Source organism: Leptodactylus fuscus, chromosome 7 (genome assembly GCF_031893055.1).
Source record: "Leptodactylus fuscus isolate aLepFus1 chromosome 7, aLepFus1.hap2, whole genome shotgun sequence".
NCBI lineage: Eukaryota > Metazoa > Chordata > Amphibia > Anura > Leptodactylidae > Leptodactylus > Leptodactylus fuscus.
Window position 1 is genome coordinate 9,566,194 of NC_134271.1, and position 26,491 is coordinate 9,592,684.

Here is a 26,491-nt window from a genome sequence, read left to right on the forward strand (position 1 = left end):
TACAGCGAAGACAACAGGATGAGATGTATCCCCAGAATGTAAAGTTAATGTTCTGAAACTTGTCATCTTGGGCTGGACGGATTATTGTGCGACTTAATTGAGTGTAAGTAAACACAAAATAGCAGGATGACAGGGATGTGCCCGCCGCCTCCCCCGCTACAGCGGAGGTGTGGGGCTGGGTACGTCTAATTTCCTAACAGAAGGGAAGCATGTAGCCATCCAGTGGAAATAATTCCCAATGATCTCACTTCATTACGTTTCATGAAATAAAGTGAACCCTTCTCCCCGATGACTCCGAGTTCCTGATAAACAAAGTGAAGACAAGATCTGGGCCTGGATTTATCATACATTAGTGGCAGCCAATATAGCCATGGAGTAAGAGGCCCCAGCTCAGATATTACCCAACCCCCTTCCATACAGGTGGGGTGGATCACATGGGGATGAATACACTGCTGGCATACAGGTCCAAATATCCAGCAAGAAATAGGAAATAATTGATAGATGTGTTTGTCCGATTGATGTGTAGGTGCACAGCTCCGAAGAAACAGGAGCTGGTGCTTCTCCAACCACGCAACGTACACTGCGAGCTTTAGGGCTAGTTCACACGTGAACTGCCTGTGGGGGTTTTGACACCGAGAGAGCCGCGGGTTTTCCCCTCCGCTGTCGGCTCAAATGAATGAGCCGACATAGGAGAGTGCTGCCGGGGCGGAAGCCACGCGGCTCAACCCGCGTGGCTTCTACCTGAAGATAGGGCAGGTCGCTTCTTTTCTCCGCCAGCAGCAGCCCGCCGCTAGCGGAAAAAGAAGCCTAGCGGTCTGCATAGACCACCATTGTAAAGTGGCGGATTTTGAAGCGAAATCCACTATCAAAATCCGCCCCTTTGCCCCCGTGTGAACTAGCCCTTATGACTCATGGCATTGTCCTGCTGGTAGATCCTATCATCCTGAGGATAAACATTTCACATGTAGGGGTGAACATGGTCCACAAGGATAGATACATACTTGTGTTGATCCATCGTGCCTTCCAGAATGATGAGCGCACCCAGATGGCTGATGACACGCGCCTTCTGCCATTGGTTATTTAACCTTGACATCAAAAGTAGGCGCTGGTCAAACTAATATGGCTGGACTGTGTAGGTGCATGCCTCCAAAGAATCAGGAAACAATGGATAGGTGCACATCTCCAAAGGTGTCAAAATAAAATGGAGGGCATGATAGAGATGACTCTGGCTGCCCACGTGGGGATGCTCTGAAGCATCATGGGATTGAAGAACAGAGGAAGAGAAACGCAAAGATGGCTTCTGGTCAGACACAGGAAGAAGGTTGAACTGCAGGGAAGTAAATACAAGAATATGGAGCCTTGATGGAAGAAATAAAAAGTTTCTCTTTTCATCAAAAACTGCCTGTAACATTGGAGGGGGGTACAGGGGCAGTTAGAACACGACATCATAGTCTTCTATAGTCCGAGACATAGTTACCATACTGTGGTCTCCTAATCAGAAGAAGAAATGTTTGATGGTTCAGTACACAACTAGATATGGACGATGTTTCGACAAATTCCAGTTTCCTATGAATTTTGTGCCATTTTATCTTTCAGTCCATTTACATATCAGACCGTTCCAGCGATGGAAGAGTTCATTTCTTTACGCTATCAGGTGAAACCACAGGTAATAAGAAGGCAGCGGCGGCGGTATAATGTGTATGGTGTGGCGGCACATCTCGCACCTGCCGTTCTTCTGAGGCTTAATTAATAATTACACATTGATCCCAGTGCGATCCCCCGTTCACACTGAGGCGCGCCGCGCTAATTACTGCGGAGTCAGGTTATTGTTTTAACTTAATAGCTCCAAAGCTGAGGGAAGAATGGCAAGGTGGGGCGGCATTTTGGCATGCTGATTGTGGAGAATGCGCGCCCACCAGACAGGGGCCTCGGTGCCAGCAGGCCGCTGTGAGCCAGACTAAACGGAGCAGCGCTAGGTCTTTAGAGCAGCGCTCTGCTAAGCGATGTGATGGCACCTCCTAATGCGCCTCGGCGGCTCTGTTACTTACAGCTAAATGACATTATTATTAGTTCATTGTTGGCTCCCAATTCTCCTAATTACGGCTTCCGCGTCTATTATTTGATTTCCTAACGCGGAGGGTTTCGTTGGTAAATCATGTAATCTGGGCGAGCTTATTACCGGCAGCTTCCAGCGCACACAGGGACTTGGTTGTTTGCCAGGAAGAATAAAATGTTCACGTCCTCGGCTGTGTTATGTGCCGAGAGGGGGGCTGCTTGTTACAATGTAATTATAATGGCGCTATACGAGCGGCGCAGACCTTTACACACCGCGCCGAGGCTCATTTACATCTTGTTACGCTTGTTTTCCACTGATTTTCTGTAATAAAAATGTTTTATAACACGGAGCACAAAGCGACGTTAAATAATGTGCGTTCTACAGGCGACTCCTGCAATTTGCGCGGCATAAAGGGGAGGTACAAGGAATTTTGACTCATGGAGTATCCATCTGGGAATGACTGCAGGTTCACACCCGTACCCTGTGACCCCCAACACCAGGTCAATGCACTCTTCTCCTAAAATACTCTGTGCTGCTGTACAACTTGCTCCTGACATCACAACAAGACGTCTGCCACATGCAGCTGTGTCCCCACTAACCTCATCACATGACCGGACTGCAAGCAGCACTTTTCTCGGAAACCGAGTGGAAACCACACGGACCCCATTATAGTCTATGGGGTCCTCGGGTTTCCTTAGGTTACCGCTTTTTAATATATGGGGTATACTGTATGTGTCATATGTAGGGTATATGTGTTATATATTGGGTATATGTTTTATATGTGGGATATATGTGTTATATATGGGGTATATGTGTTATATATGGGGTATATGTGTTATATGTAGGGTATATGTGTTATATATGGGGTATATGTTTAATATGTGAGATATATGTGTCATATGTAGGGTATATGTGTTATATATGGGATATATGTGTCATATGAAGGGTATATGTGTTATATATGGGGTATATGTTTTATATGTGAGATATATGTGTCATATGTAGGGTATATGTGTTATACGTGCGGTATGTGTGCATCCATACGGTAATGAGTTGTATTCTCGCCGTCTGCTTTGTGCCGTTACATGGGGCTCAATGTAAATGTTTGAAGTAAAATCTTTGATGTAGTCGCGGCCGCGGCTTCTGATCGTCGCTTCATCTAATTAACAAGTTTATTTATTTTCTTGTAATTAAGAACTTTAAAGGTTGAATTTTCCCCAATCTTCATTTTCAAGTAAAATAAATGAGGGTCAGAAGAGCGCAGGAACCGGAGCGACACAGAACGAGAACTTCCTTGCAAGACGCCACCACGCCCCATGTCCTCCATGTTGTGTCTGTTCATCTGTAGGTCAGTGACTGACCGCTGCTCCTGAGCACTACGCATTTTAAGCCGGTGTGGTACAGATCTGTAATACGGCGCACCTACTGAAAGAGAACAAAACCGCAGGGGCATAAATGAGAACATTAAAACTACAAGGATTTAACCCAAAACTGCACATGGTTATGATTTCTGTCCACATCAGTTTGCTACAGTGTATCAGTCTGGAGTCCTGGATGTTTAGCTCGCAGAGCATTGTCTAGACTGGATACAATTGAAGCAAATCCTCAGCTGAGTGTAGATCAGTCTATGATACAGGGTAATGTCCTCTGGGTTTAGGAGCTTGCATTCACACACATCCTCTCTGCAGAAGATCCTCTGATGCTCCACGTCTTATCATTGCGTTTGCAGATTTCTGGCGCTTTGCGTATATTTGTGCTCCGCGCCGACTGAGCTATTTATACCATTTCCTGGCTGTGTGCGGAGAAATGACATTAGTTATAAATAATTGCAGAAATCTGCTGTCACACTTGATCAGGGAGATGAGGCGAGCGCAGGATTGACAGCTGGCAATAGCTTTGTTATCAAGTTCACCCACAAGGATAATCTGTCGAATCCCATTCACACCTCCAGGATTTGTCAGTGGAGCCGCGCCAAGTCGCCTTTTCTACGAGTGATGTTTGATTCCATATTGACAGCATCATAGCAGCAAATGTGCTTCCTGGAAGACGGATATTCTGTCAATTGGAGATAAAACGCTATATCGACAGACAAGCCTCATAATATATCTCTGGGGGGGCACATACTTTATAACAGGACCATCCAGGGGTACACAGAGCAAAATGTAATACATAGTGATCAAACATTAATGGGCAGGTTTGCTAGGCTATCTGAGACAGGGGAGAGTGGGAGGGGCTAGTAATGGGCGGGATTGCTAGGCTAGGGAGACAGGGAGCGGTGGGAGGGGCTAGTAATGGGTGTTATTGCTAGGCTAGGGAGACAGGGGAGGGTGGGAGGGGCTAGTAATGGGCAGGATTGCTAGACTAGGGAGACAGGGAGGGGGAGTGTAACAGAGTGGAAAGAAGAGGGGGGGCTGAGTGAGAGGGAACTAGTATAGAAGCTACACAAGAAGCTGTACAGCAAGAAGCTAACATCAAGTATACAAATGCAGAGGACGCCAGCAGCAACCAGAGACACCCAGAACACTCCACTCCAAACACTGCTAAAGGTATATGGGTGTACTTATTAAGCCATTACTAGCACTAACAGACCTTTCTAAAAAAAAAGATTTTCTGCCCAGAAAACCTCTTTAAAGATGGTGAAAAATTAACACAGTCTATGAGAAAGCTCTAGAACATTTCATGATATACGAAAGACTAAAAGTCATATATTAAGAATACACGTGCAACAGAAGTGTCTATCATATACAGTTACGTACAGTAAAAGCTGCCACCATTAAGAGTATCCATCCCGATAGGTCCAGTGTTTCTGCAGTCAGATCTCATGTGTGCGGTAGGTTCATAAGCGCCACATTATTGCACGGTGGGCTGATCCTCGCATTGTTACTTTCTTGTCTCAAAGTCCTTAGGCATTTCTTACCTCTCACCCGCAGAAGATACATGAGCGACTCCGGTAATTGAAACCTGAGGCAGCATTTACTGACAGCTCCGACACAGATCAAAATTTCACAACTTTACAAACAAAAAGTAATGTGAACGGCGTCTGCGGCGGTGATTGATCTCCCGAGCGGCTGCCCTGATTAAATCCTCTACATCTAAGACAATCAGTCAATGACTTCCCCATTGTGAAGAAAGTCAAGTTCTGCAGAGCACGGCAAACTGCATATATGAGGAGACCCACAGGCTGCGGGGCCAAAATAATCCCTGAAGACGCCGTCACTATTAAGAAAGTCCTACAGGGTCAATATGAGGCCTCTACAACACAAGAGCCCCCTCACCTGCTCCTCCTCTGTCCACGCCACCTTCTGAGTCCAAAAAGTTTGGTATAAACCACACCTTAAAGGGGTTGGCCACTTTCAGAGCAATATTGAGATGCAAATGTTATGGTTTGTATAATAAAAAGATGTACAATTTTCTAATATACTTTCTGTATCAATTCCTCGCGGTTCTCTAGACCTCTGCTTTCTGTCATTCATTCTGTTTCTAGTGGATTAAAGTCTGATCATGGTCATGTGATTTATGATCCATGGTCATGTGATGAGTACACAGGTGCACAAGTCGTTACAGTCACAGCACAGTAATCAGACATCTATCTGGTAATCAGCTGATCACCTGTGTGTACATCACATGACCAAGGACCGTAAATCACATGACCAAGGACCGTAAATCACATGACCATGGTCAGACTTTTAACCACTAGAAGTAACAGAATGAATGACAACAAGCAGAGATCTAGAAAACCGTTGGGAATTGATACAGAAAATATATTGGAAAACTGTACAACTTTTTATTATACAAACCATAACATTTGTCCCTCAATATTGGTCTGAAAGTGGCCAACCCCTTTAAATTGGCTTAAAATATAGTGTAGAATATTCTCAGGGCTCCTAGGAACCTATCCACAAAACATAGTGTAAAATACTGTCAGGGCTCTTAGGAACCTATCTATAAACCATAGTGTATGACACTGTCAAGGCTCCTAGGACTATATATCTATAAACCATAGTGTATGACACTGTCAGGGATGCTAGGACTATATATATCTATAATACATAGTGTATGACACTGTCAGGGCTCCTAGGACTATATATATCTATAATACATAATGTATGACACTATCAGGGATGCTAGGACTATATATATCTATAATACATAGTGTATGACACTGTCAGGGCTCCTAGGACTATATATATCTATAATACATAATGTATGACACTATCAGGGATGCTAGGACTATATATATCTATAATACATAATGTATGACACTGTCAGGGCTCCTAGGACTATATATCTATAATACATAGTGTATGACACTGTCAGGGCTCCTAGGACTATATATATCTATAATACATAGTGTATGACACTGTCAGGGCTCCTAGGACTGTATATATCTATAATACATAGTGTATGACACTGTCAGGGCTCCTAGGACTATATATCTATAAACCATAGTGTATGACACTGTCAGGACTCCTAGGACATTTTTGTATCAGTAGCGGGGCCAGTCTGTGACAACCTCTTAGTCAGAATATACAGGCTGGTTGTCAGTATAAGTAGATTGTGGTAATGACAGGCCTCTTCCCTTATATGCAGTATCCTGGAATACTTGGATGGTTGGCTCCGATGATGTGTTGCTGTTGCCGGAGCTTCAATATCGGGTAATTTTATGGGTAATTTTGGAGATAACTGGTGTAAATATTTATAAATTTCATCTCTTTTTTTTTCTTCCTAAAAATGTAAATTTGCGTCTTTTTAAGTCATCCTGGTCCCCGCACATCAGAGGCGGCCGTGTGTTGACTTATGCCAATATGATTCCGTTTCGGCGCGGTGCGGAGGCTATTCACTTAGTCATGTTCTGGCTCGATTCACTTCAGCTTCACACATCAAAACCGGCAACGTCTGAAAAATCTGATAGTTAAACAAATTGTTAATTTACTGTAATGCTTGAAGGAAGCGGCGTCTCCCTGTGACATTTATAGCAGGAACCCTAATTAGAGACAAATCCGTGTATATCCCACTGAGACTCCCATCAGCCCCCGGTACGAGGCCTTCATTGTGCTGTTTGAAAATGACTTATTTGTTTGAAGATAGCGGAGCCCTGATCCTGCCATAGTTCAGCAAAGTAGAGCAAATCTATCTATATGTATCTGCCTGGATCTCAAGACGCCACATTACCCTACAAACCACCGTCAAAGCAGAATTAATTTCAGTCTCATCTAAAAAGCAAATCGTCTCTGCTCCGTGTCATATTTAGCCAACAACCTGCACATCCGGGCGCGCTAAGAGGGAATAATTGGCTGCGGGACTCAATGGTGAACCGTAAGCAGGGAGACGGACCGTGCAGTCAACCAGAGGGGGGTCGCCATGATGCTATTAATATAGACATGGCTGATCAGTGAAGTCTGGAACAGGACAACCAATAAGGGATTAGCTTACAAATAAAGTTAAATCAGATAGGACAGTCAAGGGCAGGTAAGTGGTTGGTGCAGCGATCTCATCAAGTCAGGTACAGTGATCTCATCATGTCTGGTGCAGTGAATAAATCAGGTCAGGTGCAGTGATTTTATCAGGTTAGGTATAGTGGTTTCATGAGGTTAGGTGCAGTGGTTTCATCAGGTCAGGTTCAGTGGTTTCATCAGGTCGGGTACAGTGGTTTCATCAGGTTAGGTGCAGTGATTTCATCAGGTCGGGTGCAGTGATTAAATCAGGTCAAATGCAGTGATTTCATCAATTCAAGTGCAGTGGTTTCATCAGTTCAGGTGCAGTGATTTCATCAGGTCAGGTGCAGTGGTTTCATCAGGTCAGGTGCAGTGATTTCATCAATTCGAGTGCAGTGGTTTAATCAGTTCAGTTGCAGTGATTTCATCAGGTCATGTGCAGTGATTTCATCAGGTCAGGTGCAGTGATTTCATCAGGCCAGGTGCAGTGATTTAATCAATTAGAGTGCAGTGGTTTCATCAGTTCAGTTGCAGTGATTTCATCAGGTCATGTGCAGTGATTTCATCAGGTCAGGTACAGTGATTTCATCAGGTCAGGTGCAGTGATTTAATTAATTCGAGTGCAGTGGTTTCATCAGTTCAGGTACAGTGATTTCATCAGGTCAGGTGCAGTGATCTCATCAGGTCAGGTGCAGCGATTACATCAGGTCAGCTGCAGTGATTACATCAGGTCAGGTGCAGTGATTTCATTAGGTCAGGTGCAGTGATCTCATCAGGTCAGGTGCAGCGATTACATCAGGTCAGCTGCAGTGATTACATCAGGTCAGGTGCAGTGATTTCATTAGTTCAGGTGCAGTGATTACATCAGGTCAGGTGCAGTGATTTCATTAGGTCAGGTGCAGTGATTTCATCAGGTGAGGTACAGTGGTTTCATCAGGTGAGGTACAGTTGTTTCATCAGTTCAGGTGCAGTGATCTCATCAGGTCAGGTGCAGTGATCTCATCAGGTCAGGTGCAGTGATTACATCAGGGCAGGTGCAGTGATTTCATCAGGTCAGGTGCAGTGATTTTATCAGGTCAGGTGCAGTGATCTCATCAGGTCAGGTGCAGTGATTACATCAGGGAAGGTGCAGTGATTTCATCAGGTCAGGTGCAGTGATTTCATCAGGTCAGGTGCAGTGATTTCATCATTGTTGGGTGCAGTGATCCTATATTAGATGTCCAAGGCTGTTACTATACCAGCTATAGCGGTGTAATCCTTTCTAGCGCAGTAATAGCTTTATATCATAAATAGTGATCAATTCATATCAGACCCAGTGATACTATGGTGCAGTGATCTCATCATATCAGGTACAGTGATCGCTTCATGTTGGGTGCAGTTATCTCACTATGGCAAGTGCATTAGTCTCACCTTGTTAGCATGATGAGATACTGCACCTTAGTGAAGTAAACTCATCAAGTCATGACCTTATGATGTCAGTAGCAGTGATCTCATCACATCAGGTGAAGAGAACTCATTATGTTTCGAGAAGTTGGATAAAGTTGAGGTTAGTGCTCTGTGTGGCCAGTCAGGTTCCACATCAAACTCCTCGGACCATGTCTTTATGGACCTTGCTTTGTGCCCTGGAGACAGCCATGATGGAACAGAAAAGAAGCCTTTCCCAAAGTGTTACCACAAAGTTGGAAGCAACAATTGTCCCAAATGTTTTGGTCTACTGAAGCGTTAAGATTTCTCTTTCACTGGAACAAAGTGCTGAAGCTGAACCATGAATAACACCCCATAGGAATATCCCTCCGCCATCAAATGTTACACAAACTGGCACAATGTAGTTAGGCAGGTGATGTTCTCCTGTCATTCACCAAACCCAGACTGGTCCAACAGACCGCCATATGGACAAGTGGGATTGGTCATAACTCAGAACATCTTTCCACAGTTAGAGAGTCCATGAGTGGCATTGTGCTTTACAGTGCTCCATCCAATGCTTGGTATTGTGCTTTTTGTCACCTTGGCAAGTGATCTATTCATGTTGGGTGCCATGATCTCATCATGTCCAGGGCACTGAACTTACCATGCCAGGTACATTGATGTCATTATGTCAGGTACATTGATGTCATTATGTCAGGTACAGTGATCTCATCATGCTGGGTGCGCTGTTGCATCTTGTTGGGTGATCTTATCCCATGTACTGGAGGCAGGTGTGAATTCCATGTTTATGATGAGAAGACTGGATTCTTGCTTTCTTTTATAATTTAGTACTGTACCTGCAGCCACTGGCTCCTTGCGTCATTGGTATCTTCTGGTTACTTTTGTGTCCTAGTTTGAAGGCTTTCCAATCTAGTTAATCTTTTGGGTGTTGGATGGGTTTGAAGTCAGAACCAATCAAATTCTTGTACCACAAACTTACCCAATATGGATCTTGTTTTACATACTAGGACACAGTCATGCTAGAACAGAAAAGAAGCCTTCCCCAAACTGTTCCCCGATTGTCCAAAATGTCTTGTTTTACTGAAACATTAAGATTTCCCTTCGCTGGAACTAAGGGGCTGAGGCTGACCCCTGAAAAACAACCCCATAGCATTAGTCTTCACTATGATTGTCCTACCATTTATCCTGCGTTTCATGGCTTCAGGACTCTCAGATACCAAATCTGCTACTGGATATATTTTCTGAGATCCCCATCATGATCCAGCATACGAGGGTAACTGAGGACAACAATGATCCTATACTTTCCTATGTGAACCACTGTGTGTCAGATGCCATCATCTCGGGCCTACCCTTGCCATGAACAGAAGTTCATTGCAGTCATGGACACCGGAGTGGTGTCATAACATAAAAAAACAGATACACTGGTTTACATGATCTCAGCCTGGCGGGGAACTGCCATCGCTGCTGTAAAGATCCGCGTTCATCCATAGAACCTGTCGCCCAGAACTTCCTCCCCCGAAGCGGATTATAGATATAAGGAGATAATGGCGCATTGAGATAAATGCGCCGCTATAATGTGGGTTTTAATGAATGCGTGTCAAACCACAATGGCATCTGTGTGCGTTTTATCTACAATGGCAATGATCACAATGCATTTGAGTTTACATCGCCGCCTCTTGTTTACTGTTCAGCTCTTAGCGAGATATCATTTGAATAAATGACAGTATCACTGCCGCCTGGCGCTCCGTGCTAATCACTTTGCCTTTCTTCGCCTGTCAGCGGTGAGATAGACTCATTTTCATACATTGCATGTTCCTCGCTGCTCAGTGAAAAGCAAAACTATTGATGTTTCTTTTTGTGTGGTTGGGAAAAAAAAAAAGCGTAATGCCGGTTATTAATACAAAGTTCATGGATTTAAAGTGGAAAATGGCGGCGGCTCTAAATAAAACATGTAACCGCTGTTAAAAATTTATTACAAGGAACTTTGTTTATGTTTTCACATTCTCTAGAAATAATTAAATAGCCGACTCCTCAGATCCCAACAGAGCGACTATCATTCAGAACGCTGCGCGGGATGATTCACACGAATGTGAGGGGGAAGATGCGGAGCCGGGATCCGGGGGGGGGGGGGGGGGCGGCCGACAATAAAGGAGACGGCGCTGAGCAGAACCTGTCATTATTATTACTAATGTTATTTATTATTAGTTTACGTGTTTGATTAGTTTGATATGTCTTTATTGTTTTGTAGGTGGTATCAGTCTGATACTATTGTATTATACGTAGTATTAGTCTCATGTGTCATTATTATATTAGACTATTGTATTATACGTAGTATGTCTCATGTGTCATTATTATATCAGACTATTATTTTGTATATCGTATCAGTCTGATATGTCATCATTATATTAGACTATTGTTTTATACATAGTATCAGTCTGATGTGTCAATATTATATAAGACTATTGTTTTGTATATCGTATCAGTCTAATGTGTCATCATTATATTATATTTATTATCATTGTTGTAGTATTCGTCTTATGTCTGATATTTACTGCCATTATTATTATAATATTACAATTATGTATTATCGTTTTATATTTAGTATTAATCTTATGTCGCATTATTATATTTAATGTTTTACTGAGCGGATATTATTATTATTTATTACGATTTCCCATGTAGTATTAGTGTGATTATAATATAATATTATCTCATATTGTATTTACTGACATCATCATTCATTTTTATATTATTGTTGTTATTGATGTCTAGTATTAGTGTTATGTGTGATTGTTATTGTATTTATGGTTGGTATCGTTACTTTTATTATTAATATTCATTATTATTTGTATCATTATGTTGTAGTCTTGTTATGTCATTACTAATATTGTATCATTGTTATACATATTAGTGTTATGTTTACTGTTACTATTGTTATTCGCATTCAGTTCTATAGAGTATTGGTGTTATCTGATGATTATTGAGTTTGCATTATGTTATAGTCTTATTGTTATGTGTGATTATTATAATTCTCTTTACTGTTCTCATTACTTTGGTCATGTTACTATTATTTTATATGTTGTATTTTCTGATATTATTTTAGATTACTATAGTTATTATTTTATATTGTAGTTAGTCGTTCATTTGTGCGATTCTTACTTTTATGATATGTATTGCCATTATTGTTTTGTTACTATTGTTACCATGATATATGCAGTCTTATTGATTTAAATGATAGAATATACTGGAATAACAATAACTTTTATAATGTTATTATTCAAAATATCGCTATATTTATTATAATAGATCATCAGATTGCTGTCAGTGAATGGGAAAACAAAATTCACCGTGACTTAATACTTATCACAGCTGAGAATTGTATTTATTCTAGAATTCAGTCCGGAGGCTGATACATAGTAACGAATAGAAATGAGCGAATAGTTTTGAATACCTCGCTCCCATAGGAATGCAAGGAAGCGACAAAGCACCAAGGGGTTAAGCACCGGCCGTTAACATGCATTCCTATGGAGCGAAGTATTGGAATCAACTCTAGTAAAGAAGCCTCAGCGGTCACTTTTTGTGATGTTCTGTACTATTGAGTTTAGACTCTCCGGAAATTCATCTAATAGCTTCAGGCCACATTGCTTAGTGGGCAGCGCGGTGGCTCAGTGGTTAGCAGTCAAAGAGAGATTTGTTTGTATATATATATATATATATATATATATATATATATATATATATATATACAGTCCTATGAAAAAGTTTGGGCACCCCTATTAATCTTAATCATTTTTAGTTCTAAATATTTTGGTGTTTGCAGCAGCCACTTCAGTTTTATATATCTAATAACTGATGGACACAGTAATATTTCAGGATTGAAATGAGGTTTATTGTACTAACAGAAAATGTGCAATATGCATTAAACCAAAATTTGACCAGTGCAAAAGTATGGGCACCTCAACAGAAAAGTGACATTAATATTTAGTAGATCCTCCTTTTGCAAAGATAACAGCCTCTAGTCGCTTCCTGTAGCTTTTAATCAGTTCCTGGATCCTGGATGAAGGGATTTTGGACCATTCCTCTTTACAAAACAATTCAAGTTCAGTTAAGTTTGATGGTCGCCGAGCATGGACAGCCCGCTTCAAATCATCCCACAGATGTTCAATGATATTCAGGTCTGGGGACTGGGATGGCCATTCCAGAACATTGTACTTGTTCCTCTGCATGAATGCCTGAGTCGATTTGGAGCGGTGTTTTGGATCATTGTCTTGCTGAAATATCCATCCCCGGCGTAACTTCAACTTCGTCACTGATTCTTGAACATTATTCTCAAGAATCTGCTGATACTGAGTGGAATCCATGCGGCCCTCAACTTTAACAAGATTCCCGGTGCCGGCATTGGCCACACAGCCCCAAAGCATGATGGAACTTCCACCAAATTTTACAATGGGTAGCAAGTGTTTTTCTTGGAATGCTGTTTTTTTTTGGACGCCATGCATAACGCCTTTTTGTATGACCAAACAACTCAGTCTTTGTTTCAACAGTCCACAGGCTTGTCCAAATGTGCTTTTACATACCTAAGGGGGCTCTGTTTGTGGCGTGGTTGCAGAAACAGCTTCTTTCTCATCAATCTCCCATACAGCTTCTCCTTGTGCAAAGTGTGCTGTATTGTTGACCGATGCACAGTGACACCATCTGCAGCAAGATGATGCTGCAGCTCTTTGGAGGTGGTCTGAGGATTGTCCTTGACTGTTCTCACCATTCTTCTTCTCTGCCTTTCTGATATTTTTCTTGGCCTGCCACTTCTGGGCTTAACAAGAACTGTCCCTGTGGTCTTCCATTTCCTTACTATGTTCCTCACAGTGGAAACTGACAGGTTAAATCTCTGAGACAACTTTTTGTATCCTTCCCCTGAACAACTATGTTGAACAATCTTTGTTTTCAGATCATTTGAGAGTGGGCTGTCCATGCTCGGTGACCATCAAACTTAACTGAACTTGAATTGTTTTGTAAAGAGGAATGGTCCAAAATACCTTCATCCAGGATCCAGGAACTGATTAAAAGCTACAGGAAGCGACTAGAGGCTGTTATCTCTGCAAAAGGAGGATCTACTAAATATTAATGTCACTTTTCTGTTGAGGTGCCCATACTTTTGCACCGGTCAAATTTTGGTTTAATGCATATTGCACATTTTCTGTTAGTACAATAAACCTCATTTCAATCCTGAAATATTACTGTGTCCATCAGTTATTAGATATATCAAACTGAAATGGCTGCTGCAAACACCAAAATATTTAGAACTAAAAATGATTAAAATTAATAGGGGTGCCCAAACTTTTTCATAGGACTGTATATATATATATATATATATATATATATATATATATATATATATATAATCAGAATAGGCCAAGTGCATGAAGTTCTTACGTTCCATTTGGGACAATTGCAGATATTTCTAACTTGTGTGATCTTACCTGACAGAGGATTGCTTAGCTGTGCAGTTACGCCTGTAGCAAATCTTCAGCCATGAGAGGTATCAGGTTTATGTTTCTGTATGCAAAAAAAAAAAATGTTGACAGTCATTGACAGCATGTAGAGACCTTGAAGAACTGTCAATCTGACTATTATTATTGACACCTGTATCCTCCTCCTTTGATGATGTCACAGGGCAGACACATTAAAGGGGTTGTCCCATGACAAGGATCCTATCTATACTGCTAGTTTATGTGGCTTTAAGACTTTTCCTAAATGCATTGCTTTATCAAAACTGCTTTGTTTGGCAGCTATCTTAATTTATTCACTTCATTGTTTATACTCTGTTTCTATGGACCTTAGGATTATCTGCTCATTTGTCAAGTGATGTAGCTGCCTGCTCTCAGGGGGGAGGGAGGGGCTGGGGGCAGCTCTGAGCTGTTTATGTCTGATAAGTAGCAGAGCTTCTCAGATAGGGGAGGTGAGAGCTCTGGGATTTCTGAGCTCTTATCAGTCGGTTTAATTAAATTTGGCTGATAAGGGCTGAGATAGGGAGTTGTTACCTCTGTATGTAATGCAAACTTACTCAAATCCAGCTCTGCTACATCAGCTTCACACTGTGGTAATTCATTTACAACCAATCCCGTGCAAGTGAAACCCCACCCACCTATGTGAAACCCCGCCCACCTATGGAATCTGCTCCGGATCTGCCCCCAAACTCGTGGCAAATTCATCCGTGTGAACATAGCCTTAAAGGTGCATTTTCCACTGCCTATACATTCCAATGAGAGATCTGTTAGCTGAAAAAAAATCAGCTACTGTCTCCCATTGAAATGAATTGTAGGCAGATTTCAGGCAGAATTTCAGGTGGATTTTGAGAACCAAAGAACCAGAAAATGAAGAGGAAGCTTTGTCGGAAGTTGGTCTCAATTCCTTTTCCAATTCTAGGATCTCTATGGGCTCTAAGGGTCACATCTCAGATGTCCCAGTTGGGTTTTTATTGATCTTTATGATCCATGGGTGGGCGATTAGATGACCTAGTCTTCATAGTTCTACAGTGGGGTCCATAGAGGAGTACAGGTCCCACTATCATCATGCCCATTACCACACATACATGTCTTGAGGAAATGTTTTATTGGGAAACACAATATTTACTACATAAAGATCCTCAATAATTAATGAACGAATTTGTGAGAGATGTCAGCGATGACAACAAGGCTCTTTTTTTCCGGCAGGAGAAGTTTTTTGACTACTTTATGGAGAGGAGAAGTTGATTTTAATACATATAAATGAAGCATCGAATGTAAATGGGGAAGAAGCTCAGACGTAGATCAGGTTGAGGGAGAATCACCCTGAGCCGCAGCCAGCTCCCCGGCCTAATGACTAATTATCTTACACTCCATTCTCAGGACTTACGTAATTGAATTATTAAAGACGCGTGCGCCGCTCCACTACAAAGATCGGTCATTTATGACTTCAATTTTACATTATCTTTGAAGATTAAAAAGAAGAAGAAATCGTTATAATGTAGATTCTTTTTGTTCGTCTCCTTCGTCTTCTGCCTCCCTCGCCCTCCCTCCGGGGCTGTGTGAGATGTTGGAAGCCGCATTGATAAGAGGTGGTAAATATTTAGAATATTTGGAAGATCAAAGAGGTCTCATCCTCTCAAGATGTTTATCATGTCATTTTATTTGTGCCTCATCTGCAGCTCACACGGCCCCATGCTGGTCGAGCGGGTGCAGGAGGGGCCCGAAGCCATTCAGCCATGCAAGGGGGTTCAGTGCCTTGAAGGATTTCACCTCCAAGCATCCACTGATCGGTTTGATATCTTTCTTCATAGGCTCTGAGATAACAACCATTATTAGTGCAGAAACGTGGACTGTAGTGGATTTTCAGGGACCTAAGAGTTAATAACATCCAAGTTGCCCTCAGGTATATTCTGTCACCCCACAAATCATCTGAAGTATTTTAGCCTAATTCTAATTTCTGTAACCTCCTTATTGAAGTGTTACGACTGTAATGTCTGTAAGTTACCGCTCTTTTCACACGCCGCATGAGCACTCAGCGACAGGAAGGTGACAGTGCTTGATGTCTGATATACTGGAAAAATAATTACTATATTATACTCCCATACAGAACCCACACACTAACATTATACCGTACCTACAAAATACTGCCATATAGTACTCACACCTTACTACCATACCGCACTTACATAACTTCCCACACAGTATCCACGGACTACTACTTTACACTACCAAAATACAACCACTACACAGTGCCTACATAATACTCCCATACAGTGGACAACAATACCACTATATAGTCCCTACAAAATCCCAATACAGTAGTCACAACCTACCACCCTATGCGGCACCTACCAGTACATAATACTTACATACAGTACCCACACACTACAACTATACAGTGTCTATATACCAGGGCTACACAGTGCCTACATAATATACTCAATATAATGACCAGTATATTGAGTTGTATAGTATAGACGGTTTGTTACTACCGTCTACCATTACAGGTGCTAAGGTCAGCCTCTCCAGAGGTTACAACAGTTCACAAACGTCAGCTGCTCCGACTGTAACAACAGCTCCCAGAGGACGACTGCTCCAGTTGTCACCACAGTTCTCAGAGGTCAGCCGCTCCAGCCGCAACAACAGTTCTCAGAGGTCTAAAGGTAAGTTCACACGGGGTTTTTTGGTCAGGAATTTGTTCCACTCAGGAAACAAGATAAGAGAGAGATGTCTGAGAATGAGAGATGGTAAAACCAAGAATACAGAGAGAGCAGATTAGTGAGTGTGCTTCATAACAAAGAGAAGAGAATGGATAGCTGGATTTACCAATCTTCATCACATACTGTAATTCTGAAATCTTCTTCTTCTGAGATAGATGTGACATCACTCATTGTTTTGCATATATCTAACAGTGCCACCAAAATGTATAGTGTATTCTTCTGTATCAAACATCCATTGAGCTCCACTATACTGTAGTCTGTGTCCCGGCAAAAATATCTTTCCAAAAACATTTTTAAGTGGTCCTGTTCATTGTAGACATGAAGTGAAACCATTGTTGGTGTCGCTTGGCCTTGTATGGCAGCTCTTAAGTTGGGTCTGGCTGGGTCTCTCCAGGTTATTCGCATGCTTAGGCTGTACAGCATAGTAATGGGCCACCATTGTTGTGATGTACCTTTTCTACTCTTCTCCTCTGCACCCACTGGCAGTGATCTAGATAGCTGCTTGTCAGGTCTTGGATTAGCTGAATCACCAACTTAACTGGAAGGACCTATGAGAATGCACTAGCTCCACTTTGCACCGAAATAGTTGATACTCCAGTGGTGCTCTTAGATGACTCTTCTTTACACATTTCCATCTCCCTTTGGGACCTGGAAACCATCTAAGGGCTTCCTGGGCGATGTAAAGTCCACCCGCTCTCCATGTTGTAGACCGTGGAGCTACTTCAGGAGGCCATTACTCTTCATCGACCTCTGGTTATAATTCTTTACCTGTATCATTCATTTTATTAAATCCAAGGCTCCCTTGATTGTCAAACCAATTGTTTTTTCTTTTAGAAATTCTTCAGTGTTGGACCCCTTCATTTCCATGTTATTGATGCCCACTGGGATTTGTTTTTGGACTCACTCTTGGATGCTTCATAGCCTCTTCCTTTACCGTGAGGTTTAGGGGGCTCACTCTAAGGGCTCATTCACACGGGGGGCGGATTTTGGCACCGAGAGTGACGCGGGGAGCCACGTCACTCTTGGGTCTAAATCTGCCTGCCACGACCGTCACGGTTTCCCTCTCCGGAGTCGGCTCAAATGAATGGGCCGACTCTGGAGGTTGCTGCCGCCTGAAGAAAGGGCAGCTCGCTTCTTTTTTCTGCGAAAAAAGAACGCTAGTGGTCTCCATAGACCACCATTGTATGAAGGTGGATTTTGAGGCGAAATCCGCTGTCAAAATCCGCCTCCTTGCCCCCGTGTGAACTAGCCCTAGGTCCCAGCTAGGACCATAATCTCCAGGGCGGCAACTCTGTCAGGCACCAATGGCTGTACTTCCGACAGATCACCCCAAATCAGTGACTCACCCCTTAATATGCAATGTCCCTGTGCGACACCAATACTCCTGTGTGCTTTCTGACTTACAACTCCATTCTAACGACTACGCAAAGTCTATTCTTGTTAATAGAGTACTTAGTGGTGTAAATGGTGGTACACGGCTGACCAGTAATTTATAGTTGCCTTATGGTACTTGGCTGCCTCTGACAGACGTCACTGCAGAGTTTACATAAAAATAAAGATGGAAACACATCTTTGGTAAAACTGGTGATAACATCGGCATGACATCAGAGGACGGCTAGCCTTCAAACAGGAAACAGATTCCATCAGCTCTCGATCATCTACTGGGGATATTTATCATGGATGAACAGGTCTCCACCTTGTACAACCTAACTCTCAACAGTGGATTGGATTTATCTATTACTACTGACAACCAGCCTGTGTATCATGTCTAAGAGGTTGTCACAGCCCCCCCCCTCCCCCGTATTATTGACATCATTGGTATAAAGGCAATTTATTGACAATGTGATCAGGCATGAGATCCCTGCACCTTTTACTAAAGTATAGCTATTCATCTATTGCTCCTGACAACCAGGCTGTATATCATGTCTGACAGGTTGTCACAGCACCGCCCCCTGTTACTGACATCACTGATATTATGACATGTGATCAGACATGAGATCCACACACCTTATACTACAGTATTCATCTATTACTGCTTACAACTAGCCCGTATATCATGTCTGAGAGTACTATATCCTCGGGTGAACTCACGTGTTGACCCATGAGGTAACATTATTGGACAACTTGGCTTCCTACAAAAATATGGAAATTTTTTAAAGTCTTCATGGAAAAATAGATACAGGAAAAACTTCCAGAATAAACAGAAAAATTAGTCAATGGCTTATTGATAAGGTCAGAGTCGCGTTTATGACTAATTGACCAATATCCGGGGTAACTGTTGTTGTCCTAATTAATTAGGCTGAGTGTCAGGCAGTAAAGAAGTCACACCACTCTATGTGTTTTGTATTTGTTCTTCTCTCAGCGAAAGAATGCGCTGAGGCACTTTTTATTAAAAACTCAGCGGTTAAATAGTAGCAGAGAAAGGAAGTGATATAACAACAACGTAACTTTTTATATCAGGGGTACCCAACCGCCGGTCTGCGGACCAGTACCAGGCCGCGGGGCATGTTGCACCTGTCCATGTACTGGCATCGAGGAGTTGCTCATCGGGATAAGGTGAGCAAAGTGCAGGGTTGAGCCGGGACCTCCTGTATGTCCGGGATTCTAGTACTATGCAGGACATGCAGCAGGTCTTGGCTCCACCTCGCACTCGCCTACCAAACTTTGGGCAACTACATTAAACGTCACTTGTCCCTGTAGTTGTAGTGAAGTTAATAGCAGCATTAGGAGTGATATCCATCATCATATCCATCTTCATAACCTGCGGTGTCCGTCAGTTTGCACTTTCTCTTGTGTTTTCATATGTACATGATTCTAATCTACACCCCCCATGCTTAACCCCACCCCCAACCACACCCCTTCCCCACCCCCATCCAAACCCCTTCCTGCCCCCACCGGGCCATAGAAAAAATTGTCTTGCTGAAACTGGTCCCTGGTGGAAAAAAGGTTGGGGACCACTGTTTTATATTCATTCCTGATTGGTATGATACATCTCAATCAAACAGAAAAAAGTTTAAGCAGTTCCATATATAGCCAGCTGGTCCCGGTCCTGCGTGGTGACCTTGGGGCGCTGTCTTCTGGCAGCAAGCCAAGCATTTGTTTTTCTTGCACCCATCTTGGATACAGGTGCCATCTTATCATATAACATTATACCAGTTTCAAGCATTATATCTAGCATTCAGACTTTAAGGATAACAATATTTTTCATACATTACATGATTATAAACTTCACATTATTAGCTCACATCATGGGAGGAGCTTATACTTAGCTTTCTTTAAGCTGGATCACTTGCACTTCCATCTTGGATCACGCTTGTTCATCTATGTGTTGGCCTCTGTGGGACAATCCAGACATCTCTCAAGTTGTCAGAGAGAGACAGACAGATCCTGACGTGAATCTGTCAATCATTTATATTCATGAGAAGGGGCGTTCCCCAGCATCCTTAAACCCTTTGCAACTGTATTTGGAAAACATTAAAATAAGTGCACCCTAACCACACGTATGTACCGTAAAATAGTGGAGCGTTGTCAACAGAATAGGATTAACTCTTACAAGTCATGAATATTGTAATTTAATAATATTTAACAAAGAAGTTGTCACAGCCCCACTGTGACTGACATAATAGCAATATAATGGCATTGTGATCAGACATGAGATCCGCACACCTTATACTACAGTATTCATACATTACTACTGAAAACCAGCCTGTATATCATGTTTGAGAGGTTGTCACAGCCCCGCCCCCTATTACTGACCTCACCGGAAAGTAATATATATCTCTTTATACTCTGACCAGTAATGACATAATATTTCATTATAACATTTTACTGTTCCTCAGATTCTCTTATCCCTCCCTCTGCTCTCCGGTGAATGGCGCACATTCTCCTTTCGCCATGGTCCGTCTTATAGTACAATGTGGCTTTTTGTCAGCATTAATGTAAATTTTCTTGGTAAATAGATGTTGATTACCGGTGTATTCTGCGCGGGGGGCGACAACCTTCACAGACGATTGTGCATTTTTCGCTACAATTAGCGATCAGTGAGGAGAATGTGACCTCGTTACTATGTTAACGAACATCACACAATCCGCCGCGCCGATTCCTTTTCTGCTTTTACACTCAGTAAACTTTTCATTTGCATCTTGAGCAAATTGAGTTCATTATAGATGATTTGTATACGTCGTCCTGCGACCTCACATCCTGCGGAGGAGGGGGTCTGGGTTATTTCAGATGTCGGCTGGCTTCACCTTGGCCTCGGTTTTTGTGGTCTTTGTTCCTCCTCGGCGTCTGTGTGTTCCTCGTATCTCTAACGCGCAGTCCGGTTCACCATGGCGGCCTTTCATGATTCTACTGACTATTAATTCTCTATGTGACTGATTGTCTGGCGGAGAAGAAATGATCCAGCAGCGAAATAAAAGAGAGCGCCGAATGAGAAGATGAAATGAAGAGCGCCCCCGTAGAAATCCCACAAACCCGGAAATACAAGTCCTTGACGCGTCCTCTTCTGTCAAATTCTATCTATATCTCAGAAAGCTGAGTGACAACTAATATGAGGTTCAATAATACATCCACAGGGGTTGTCAGATGCCATAAATTCTTGCTTGTCTACTTGTTGTTTTATAACTAGGCAGATGTACTATCCAGGATTCTAGGAAAACTGGGATGACAACCAATATGGTGATGAATAATACATCCACAGGGATTGTCAGATGTAATAGATTCCTTATTGTCTACTTATTGTTATATAACCAGGCAGATGTACTACCTGGGATTCAAGGAAAGCTGGGTGACAACAAATATAGTGCTGAATGCTACATCCACAGGGGTTGTCAGGTGTCATAGATTCCTGATTGTCTACTCGTTATATAACTAGGCAGATGTACAGTCCAGGAAAGTTGAGTCACAACCACTCTCACTCTTGTACTGATGGCCATGTTGATTGTCACTCGAATTCCCTTTTGACTTGAGTTGTGAAGCCGCCTCAGGTTCTGGTCCCAAATACAGGTAGCTGCGACTGGATGCCGGTGGATCCAGTTGCGCACTTTGCTCCGGATTAGACCCAAATGAATGGGCCTAGTTGGGGGAAGGGAGTGTCTTCAGGTGGATGTCGCGAGGCAAATCCGCCTGAAAGAATGAGCATGTCGCTTATTTTTTCCGGGAGCCGGAAAAACAAACGGTCTGCATTCACTTTCTTTTGCAGGCTGGTCTATGCAGCCTGCAAAAGAAATGATGATTTTTTGCAATGCATAGCATTGTAATGCATTGTATTAGTGATCAAACCCCCTGGTGTTCAAGACCCCTAGGGAGTCTAATTAATGCAAAAAAATAAAATAAATAAAAGTAAAAAAAATATAATTTTAAAAAAAAAAGGATTAAAAATTCAAATCACCCCCCTTTCCCTAGAACACATATAAAAGTAGTTAAATACTGTGAAACACATACATGTTAGGTATTCCTGTGTCCGAAATCGCCCGCTCTACAAATCTATAAAAATATTTTTCCTGTTCGGTAAATGCCGTAGCGAGAAAAATAGTTAGAAGTGCCAAACCGCCGTTTTTTCAATGTTTTGATTCTGATAAAAATTAGAGTAAAAAGTGATCAAAGTAATAGCATTTCCCAAAAATGGTAGAACTAAAAAGTACACCCGGCCCCGCAAGAAAAGACGCCCTATGCATTCCCGTACACGAACGTATAAAAAAGTTACGACTGTCAGAATATTACAGTATATATAACTTTTAGAAAATTTTTTTTTTAACACAGTTTTGGATTTTTTTAAAGGGGTTAAAATGTAAATAAAACCATACAAATTTGGTATCCCTGGAACCGTACCGAAACACAGAATACAGGGGACATGTCATTTTGGCTGCACAGTGAAAGCCGTAAAACTGAAGCCCGTAAGAAAGCCGCAGAAATGCATTTTTTTTTTTCAAATCCACCCCATTCTGACTTTTTTTCCTGATTCCCATGACATTATACAGAATAAATAATGGCGGTATCATGAAGAAAAATTTGTCCCGCAAAGATTAAGACCTCATATGGCTCTGGGAGCGGAGAAATAAAAAAGTTATGGGGTTTAGAAGGAGTCAAAAACGAAAAACGAAAATCAAAAAATGCCATCGGCGGGAAGGGGTTAAATATGGACCAGTGAGTTGGGTCAAAAAGGACCAATGGAATTGATTTTTTTTTTTTTAATGGGTCACTAAATACAGATATAAAATGGATAACACTCAGGCATCAGTAGATGTAAAATGGTTGTCAAAAACGAACAGCGACCACTGTTAAAAATGGCCATTATATACTGTACATCAAAAACGGCATTGTCATGTGACTATATCCTTATAATAAATAGGTCGCGGCGAGGAATCACTGCCTCAGTCTGCACTCCACCCCCATTCAAGGAACGTGGCGAGGCGACATCAAAAAAGGAAACACACAACTCAAAGGATGCAAAATGGCTGTCAAAAATAGACGTTGACATGTGGAGTCCTAGTCCCGGCCCTCTCTCCACCCTCATTCACGGAATGTGACAAGCACGGCGCAGAACTGTTCCACATATGGCGTAAGAAAGGGCCACATTATTGCACATCTACTTCAGAATACTGGCCTCGATGTCTTGATAGTTTCCCTGCAGTATGAGCTAACCACCACTCCTCCGGAGCGCCGATACGTTCATATCTTCCCCTTTCATCTGTATTTCTGTACACTGAGGTTCGTTACAATGTGTCACTTGCCTCCGTTATTACCCTGAATATCCGTGGTGCTCTCTCCTTTTTGCGTGCGGACCCGGTACTATTTATTTACATCTTATTTTTCCGTAATTTGCCGTCTTCTGAGTAATCACTTAAACATGAAAGCAGCAGACAGTCACCACTTTAATAAATCCACTAATCTCAATGTGTTCTGAAGTGACGCGATTTGTCCTGAAAACTAAAGTTACAAATGGCCTTTTCATCTTAATTGGATTACGTTTTATTTCACATGGAAATGCGCAACCTTGTACTTAATTACAGCAGATTGACAGGGAGAGAGTAATATCTATTCACCGGGCGCTCGCCGGCGTTAATGAGACGGAGCGGAACGCACCCGCGTCTTTCATTTCTCTTTAGTCAGATGTTACGATGAATTTTTAAAGCTGCTGCTGAAGTAAATAAAACAGGGGAGCCGAGTGATACGATCCCCTTTGAGGAAGGCTCTACAACTATCAGGACGTGATGGGCATATTATGGATCAAAGATGGAGGACTGTCTGATCATGTGACGCCCTTTGAAGGGATCTTTTTCTGGAGAGCGCTGTAAGTTTAAGAGCGGCGTCTCATATAAGGGTTCGGGAGAGCGGCGCAATATTGTGTCATTAGGGATCATTAACGCTGCCTGCTTAGTGATGTTATCGATCTGTCGCGGAATCTATAAATTGGTCATAGAGTCTGCGTAATTCTGTGTCTGGAGCATTGTTACAATGTATCAGGGCAGGTAAAAGCTATGAAGCTGGAGTCCAGGACTGAATGAAGATTTGTGCTGTTAAGTGTAGCTTACAGAGGATTGATATGTTGCAACAAAACCTCAGCTGTGTGAGCAGGATCAAGCAGAGATTGTGAGGAATCAAAACTGAATGTCTATTAGAAAGTTCTAAAACCTTCCTTTACTTATGGAACTTTCCAACCCATTCAGACACAGCGTAGCAGCATAGAGCCCCCCCTGTTGGTGGAGGAGATGGCGCCCTCTTTATACCCAGTTTCAGGGGACCAGTGTTTGCATACCAAAGGGTGCCCCAACTTTATAGCAGCACAGAGCCTCCTGCTGGGGAGGGATAGACAGAGCACCCTATTAACAACCTGTCTTATAATAGTGGTGGCTGCATGCTGGGGGTGGCCTCATATTGCAGCCGCACAGAGTCCCCTGCTGGGGAGGGTATTGACCCCCACCCCAGGGAATCAGTGGCAGAGGGTGCCCCTGTCTTACAGCACTACAGAGTCCGCTGCTGGGGGGAGAGTATTGCAGTGCAATACCCTGATCCAGAAGACTGCTGGCTGCCAACTGGAAGGTGCCCCAGACTTACAGCAAATGGAAATCCCTTCATTCGCCTCTTCGTCTGATCAGAAATTGTTAATGTTTCCCCATAGGCGTAGCTACAGACAGTCAGATATACAGATAACAGTGGCACCCAGGCTCTAGAATCTGAAGGGGCCCAAAGTGCCTCAATGATTTACAAGAAGACATTAGAGATGAACGATCCAATTCACAACAAAACAGATTAAATCCAAATTTTCCAAATCATCCATGAACCAGAAGTGAAATTGTTATACTTTGGGCTATTCTGAAGAGACCCCAGAATATAAAAAATTCACTTTGTGCCAAACTTATCCAACCCAAATAATCTTTGGCTGAACCATCCAAACCCAAAACTAAACAGATCTTCAGAGGCTTGACAATCTCTAGAAGACTCCAATATATGGTGAGAGTCATGTTCTAGATTTTGCTGTTGTCCAGAAGCTTTAGGTTTCGCTGCTGTGCCTATCTGTCCTCTCAATAACAACAATAAAAAGACGTTTGGAGGTCTAGGACAGCTGGGTGGTCCTACCGGTTGTCACTCATCTTTCCATAGAGCAAACATAGCGGAGGTCAGATGGCCAGATGTCTCGCTTGGGTTTGTTTTCTTTCCCTCCACAGATACATTGTAACAATCTGTTCCTCCTCATTTTGGGTTGATAATCGGGGCGATCGCTTCCTTTCATGTCTCATCCATTAAGGATTTCTCCACATATTACTCAACTTCTTGGGTTTTGTTTCTGGGAAATCATCTTCTTGACCAAACAAACATTTCCTTATCTTACATTGTTTCTTGTTTCCATCTTGTTAAAGAGCAAAACGGCTGCCCGGACTCTTGGAGCTCCTCTACCCTTGACCTCTGAGGAGTCTGCTGAATCTCCAGCTGAGGTCGGTGGTCTTTGAGATCTGGGTATTGTCACTCACGGAGAAGATACGAGGACGGCCCCAAACCTCTGATCCAAGATCTTAAGAGCAGGAAATATTACTAATTTGCATGAGGACAAAGCAACAAGATATTCACTGAGATCCTAAGTGCAAACCTATTGCACCTGTAGTGCTGGAATTTATAGCTCCTGGGCCCAATGTAAAATATGAAATGGGGCCCCCACTTACCATGTGCTATATATTCCTTCCTCTATAGCAGGGGTAGGGAACGTCCGGCTCTCCAGCTGTTGCAAAACTCTAACTCCCAGCATGCATACTTGCTCTGCTGTTCTTAGAACTCCCATGGAAGTGAATGGAGCATGCTGGGAGTTGTAGTTTCACAGCAGCTGGAGATCCGAAGGTTCCCTACCCCTGCTCTATA